Raw genomic sequence first — 6000 nt, 5'->3', positions numbered from 1 at the left:
TAGGCGGAGTTTTATTGCCAAAAATTACACATACAGATGTAAACGTTTGAGAAAAATCACAAATCACATAACATCTCAGACCTTAGCACTAGATTTCCATCACGATGGCAAGGGAAACTGGAAGCCAACAAACAAAAAGCAGAGGAAACAGAAGAAATACAGACCTAAATTAGGAAGAACCTGAATCTGGAATGTCCATCCCCTCCCCCTGCCCCCATGAATCAGAGGACATGGTGAGTCTCCATGCTGCTGTGCTGGGGGGGCCTTCCCCCCGAAATACTTTCCTCTCTCAAAGGGAAATTAAATGGACTGATTTATGCTTGAAAATTACATGTCTATATACGTAATATGTATATAAAAATATATATTTATATCTAATGTATATTAAATTATATATGTGTGTATTATATATGTGTATAATTCTGGCATCAGTGGCCAAAATAAGTTTCAACCATGGTCATGCACATGGGATTTGTAGAAGATGCCCAGTGAAGCCAGTAAGTCACTAACTATTCCTCCACAGTATGGTTTGCAGTCGAACTAGGTTAAGATGGAAGGAGGAAGGATTAAGAATGCAGATTTAGATGTACTAAATCAAAGTCTTTGGGGTGAGCCTGGGAATCTGCATTTTCACGAGCTTCCTAAGTAACTGCACCGTAAGGCTTGAAAAGCTCTGCTTTACACTGATTGAAGTTGTGCCCACATTCAGAGATGCCCTGGAGAGTTTAAAATATAGAGAAGAGGATTGGGACTAAAGTCACAGCTGGGCTATATGAATAAACACAGAGGAATGAAATCACACATAAATCTCACTTTACCCAGAGATCCTTGTTAACATTTGGGTGTATATTCTTCCAAACCTGCTTTTATGCATATATACATATTTTCATTTACAAAAGGTGAGTATACACTTATATTCTATTGTAATTGACTTCATGAATGTAATATAATTTTTTCATGAAGATACTCATTTTTCATTGCATGTCCAGCTGATGAAGGTGAGGTGTGGGGAGGTGAAGGTATTGCCTAGGGGGAGAAACATCTGATCAGGATCTATGTCTTTAATAAAGAGGGGAAGTATTGTTGGGGGATGCAGGGCTGACGTGATAGAATTGGAAACATATTTTATTTGGGGACAGAAAAAGTTTTCTCTGATTGGCGGATCTCTGGAAATAAACACAACTTGTATCATGAATATGCCTTGCTGGATAAAGGCACTTTCTAAAAAGCCAAGCACAAAGAGTTTTCAGACAAACGGGCATAGCAAGCAACTGTCAAAAACAGCACCATGCTGAATATTGTCAGCTTTTGTCCATTTGCTTCATTCTTGCATTACAGGAATGTTGAAGGAAGAAGAGAGCCAAATTCTGGCACAGTAAGTGTATGTATTTTATTATTTCGGGCATCAAGTTGGAAAACCTCAATATTCTCTCTTGGCTTCCGATACCTACTGAATCTACAAGGCTTCAGACTGTTTGCTTTTCTTTTTAGGGGTTGAAGTGTTTGGGGCATAGGGTTGCCAAATTTAGCAAATAAAAGTACAGGATTCCCAGTTAAATTTGGCTTTTAGATAAATAAGTTGTAAATATAAGTATGTACCACACAATACTCAGGAAATAGTTATTTGTAAAGAAATTATTTGTTTTTTACTTAAAATTCAAATTTCACTGGGTGTCCTGTATTTTATCTGGCAACTATCCTTGGATACCTTCCTATTTCAGAGGAAAATGTTGATACAGACTGTAATCTCTTTTTTTCCTCGGCTTTATTGAGGTATAGTTGACATATAGCATTACATTTAAGGTGTACAATGGGATGCTTTTATGTACATAACTATTGTGAAATGTTTACCATAACAAGGTTATCCATGACTTCACATAAGCATTTTATTATGTTGTTGCTTTTATGGTGAAAACATTAAAGGCTCCACTTTCATAGCAGCTTTCAAATACACAATAGAATATTATTAACAACAGTTACCATTTTGGATCCCTGGAATTTATGCATCTTGTAACTGAAAATCTGTCCCCTTTCCCCAACATCTTCACGTTTCCCCCACCCCCTAACCTCTGGCAAATGCCATTCTACAATCTGTTCCTAGGAGTTCAATGTTTTTAGATTCCACGTATAAGTCTCTGTCTGACATATTTCACTTAGCATAACGGCCTCAAGGTCCATCCCTGTTTCACAAATGGCAGGATATCTTTCTTTCGTGTAATTCCTTCATTAGAAGTGAAAATACTTTAGTTACAGCGAGCAATGTGGATTTTTGTCAGTAACACCTTTCTGTAGTTCAGGAGTGAGTTTCTTCTGGAGAAAAAGAAAATGATTTTGCCCAATGGAACATCAGCTGCTTGAAGAAGACAATGGGCAGGGAGCCCACGTTTCACCTCAGATCACAGTGGCCAAAGTCACGTGCCTTCTCCCTTTCTTTCTGTGATTGGCTATGGGGAGAACATTGGTTGTTCTGACACGTGGAGATTACCTTGATCCACCAGATACAGGTCATGCTTCACGGGTAATGATCTAAGCATACACTTGTCACCACCTACATTTATATGCAAGAAGGTTGCACAAACCCATATTCAGATGGGAGTTGGAGCTGCAACGGGAGCCAGTCCCCAGGCAGAGACCAGCACTTGGAATTGATGATGAGCAGGGAAACAATGGGAATGGGAACTTTGAGAGCAAGTGCAAGAAGTGAGATAATTTACTCAATTTGTTTACCTGGAAACGAAGACTTTATGTCAAGAATTCGTATTAAAACTAACTGAGGCACTCACACCCGACTCCATAAAACGCTTAATCACCTTGTTCTGTAACAACTTTTCTCTTTATGGGAGAATTTACCAGCTTTTTAATCTTCTTTATTTGATTAACATTAGAATCAACAACTGCAACCTGTGTGAAGTTCCAGTAAAGCGTTGCAAACTTATTAAGGAAGATAGATTTTTTAGGGCCTCATCTATAACAGTCTCAAGCTTTAAGTAGCAGATCATGCTTTTAAAGTTTTATTTTCTCAGGAAAAGAAATAATAATCTATAGTTACTTGGGGAGGAAAAACACTACAATAAGTAGTCATCGTTACTCTAAGACATTTTTATGAAGGAAAATACATTATTACAATCTATCTTTTCCTGAGTCCACATTTTTTTTCTTCTTATACCACTTATTTTAAAGAAACACAAAGTTGATTCTTCTTCTTTTTTTAAAGGCTTAATGATGATCTTTTCCAAATTACAGCATTTGAGGCTACTCATAAGAAGTAATCAGCTTTCGGGATAGGGGGAAGTTCTATCAGAAATCCTGTAAGCAGAGTCCTAATCCACAGGTATCTGAGCTGAAGCAGGTCACGCAAACACTTCCTGAATCCTGTGAATGGGGTCAGTGGGTTTGGGATGATGGGGCCCCACAGACACCACATCCTACGAAGACGCAGCCCCCATCATCCCTGGATTTTCAGGATTCTCAGTCTCAATGCTATCTCAACCCACCTATGCTTTTCACCCTACTTCTCTTAAACACCTTATCTCCTTCTGCTATAATCTATGTGGCGTTTCCAAACACACAATCTGGATGCACGTCTGAGGTGCAGTTTTCACTAGTTTGAATCAATACAAGGGGGAGACATCCAGTAAGATTTTTATTAAGCTGGTCTTACTCTGAAATTACTATAACCTTTCTTCTTTTTTCTTTCTTCCTTTCTTTTTGGATGTCAAATTATCTCTGCTTTTATAAAAACGGTGATGGCAGTTATTTTTGCTTTGTTAATGTCCTTAATTTAGAAAATAAATGTTGCTCACCACGTGTTGGTCACTTGCATGCTTGTATGTGCATTAGTACACCTGCGTTTAAGGTCAGTGATCTGCGAAATAAGTACATCTAACACTGCATCAGACAACATACTCCACAGTGTCAAACTGAAAGTGACTGAATATAAAATAAACAACAGACTATGTGCTCTCAGTTGTCAGGAAAAGACTGGTTTGAGAGCTGCTGGGTATTATAGGGGAGGCTTAGAGAAGGCGAAGACTTACTTAGTCTAAAGCCTTCCCGAGGGAAAGTCTTTGAGTCAGCCCCAGAGGTTGCAGTGCCAGAGATTCCTCTTGGAATCTAGCAAAGATAGCTTGAATCCCAGCTTTTCCACTGGCAAGAGACCAGTGTATATCTCCACTGGCCTGTACTCTTCACTCATCTACAAAAATTTATAGGAATGGTAATAACTAACATTTATTGGGCACATCATCTGCCAAGCCCCTTTGAGGCATTATCTCACTTAAACCTCAAAAGAATACTAGAAGACAGTTATTATTATCTTCACGTGATAGATGAGGACACTTAAACTCTAAATGATTAAACTGTTTACCAGCATCTCTCTAGCTAAACAAATGCTGGAGTAGGATTCAAACCTGAGCAGTTTCAGTCCAGGGTCTAGCCTTAATCGCACTCCTATACTGTGAAAATTAAATGCAGATAAGGGCTGGGAAGCACCTAGCACAGTGCCTGGCACACTGGAAGCAAAAATGTCAGCGCCTTCTCCACCCTCCCTCTCTGCCCACAGGTCCGCGCCAGTCCCTTCCAGCTCGGCACCCAGCACCTTCTCGGCCGGGGCCGTGCCTGGGACTACAACTCCCAGGATGCAGCAGGCAGAGAAGCTGGCCAATCAGGATGCACAGTCCTCCTCTTCGCAGTCGGCTCCGCCCCACCTGCTGTCAGAGCTCTGGTGACGGTTGGCCAGGTGGGTCCTCACGGGGTTGGTTTGTGGGCCAGCCAAGGGTACTGGGTTTTAAGTAAATCCTAATCCGGTCTGGGGGCAAGGCGAAGGCTGTTGAAGTGTCCAGGCTGCCTCAGACTCCATCGTCAGCCTCCAAATGGGCGCGCCCCCAAGGGCCCGGGGCTCCTCACAGGCATCCGTGGGTTCCAGAAGGGGCCGGTGGTTGTCGCAAGGCCAGGGTCTCGCGGAGTGCGTTTTGCGTCGTCCTGATCCGGTTTGGGAGCAGGAGGGCTGTGGAAACCTCGAGGGCATCTTCAGCCACCAAGTGGCGGCTGGGCGGGCCAGCGGCACCTTGGGGCTCCCCATGGTGCAGGTTGGGGTGAGAGGGCGGGGCTGGCCTTTAGAACCACAGCTGTGGGGATGATCCTCGCTTCTAGGACGAGGGCCTGAGCCCTCCTGCCTCCCGGCCTTCTGGCTGGAGGTCAGTGCCTTCGTTGCATTAGTGCCTTCTGTCTACGGTATCGCGGCCTCTGGTTCCACTAGTCGCTCTGTCCCCAGAGCCCGCTCAGCACTTCTCACCTCGGGGATGCCCTCTGACCGCCTCTCCTTTCCCTCTGAGCGGTGGCCTACCTGAGATCTCCACGGAAGGCTTGACACACCTCTGACCTCTCTCCAGTCCAGTGGGGCCCAGCCCCAGCTCTGCCTTCCGACCCCTCGCGTGCAAGGGCACACTCGAGGGTGCTGGATGACCAGACCCGGGATGGGAGGGTCAAGTGTCTTGGACATTTCTCTGTCCATGTAGTTTCTACTTCCCTCTAGGTTTTTTAAATTTTTTTTTTTTACAACCATTCCTCATTTTTAAAGCTCTTTAATTACACTCTCTCCACCCTCTTTATTTTAATCAGCTTTTCTCCCCCCCATCCCAAACACAAATCTTTTGATTTGTTATACCCAACCAAGTAAGATAGCTACCATTCCCTTTATGGCTTCTAGGGTACTGTAGGTGGATGCAAAATATATTTTATTCATTGGAAAATGAAATTTTTATACCTTTGTAGTGGCTCTAAAGTGAGTGAAGTAGGATAAATTCCTCGACTCAGGAGAAAGCAGAGACCAGAAATTGACTTAACGGTTAGTTTGTTTCCATTATTTTGGACAAGCAGCCTGACCCGTACGTAACTGCCCGCCTTTCACACTGCTGGAGTGGTGTATGCTAATTGTGGTTTATTTTTTCAAGTCATTTTGAGAGATTTGAATGGCTGAGATTAGTTTCTAGTGAACCACCT

Source organism: Mirounga angustirostris, unplaced genomic scaffold, assembly GCF_029215605.1.
Source record: "Mirounga angustirostris isolate CCGP_5_RB_7025 unplaced genomic scaffold, mMirAng1.0.hap1 SCAF_7, whole genome shotgun sequence".
In the NCBI taxonomy this organism is placed as follows: domain Eukaryota; kingdom Metazoa; phylum Chordata; class Mammalia; order Carnivora; family Phocidae; genus Mirounga; species Mirounga angustirostris.
Note: the sequence above shows the minus strand (reverse complement) of the source record.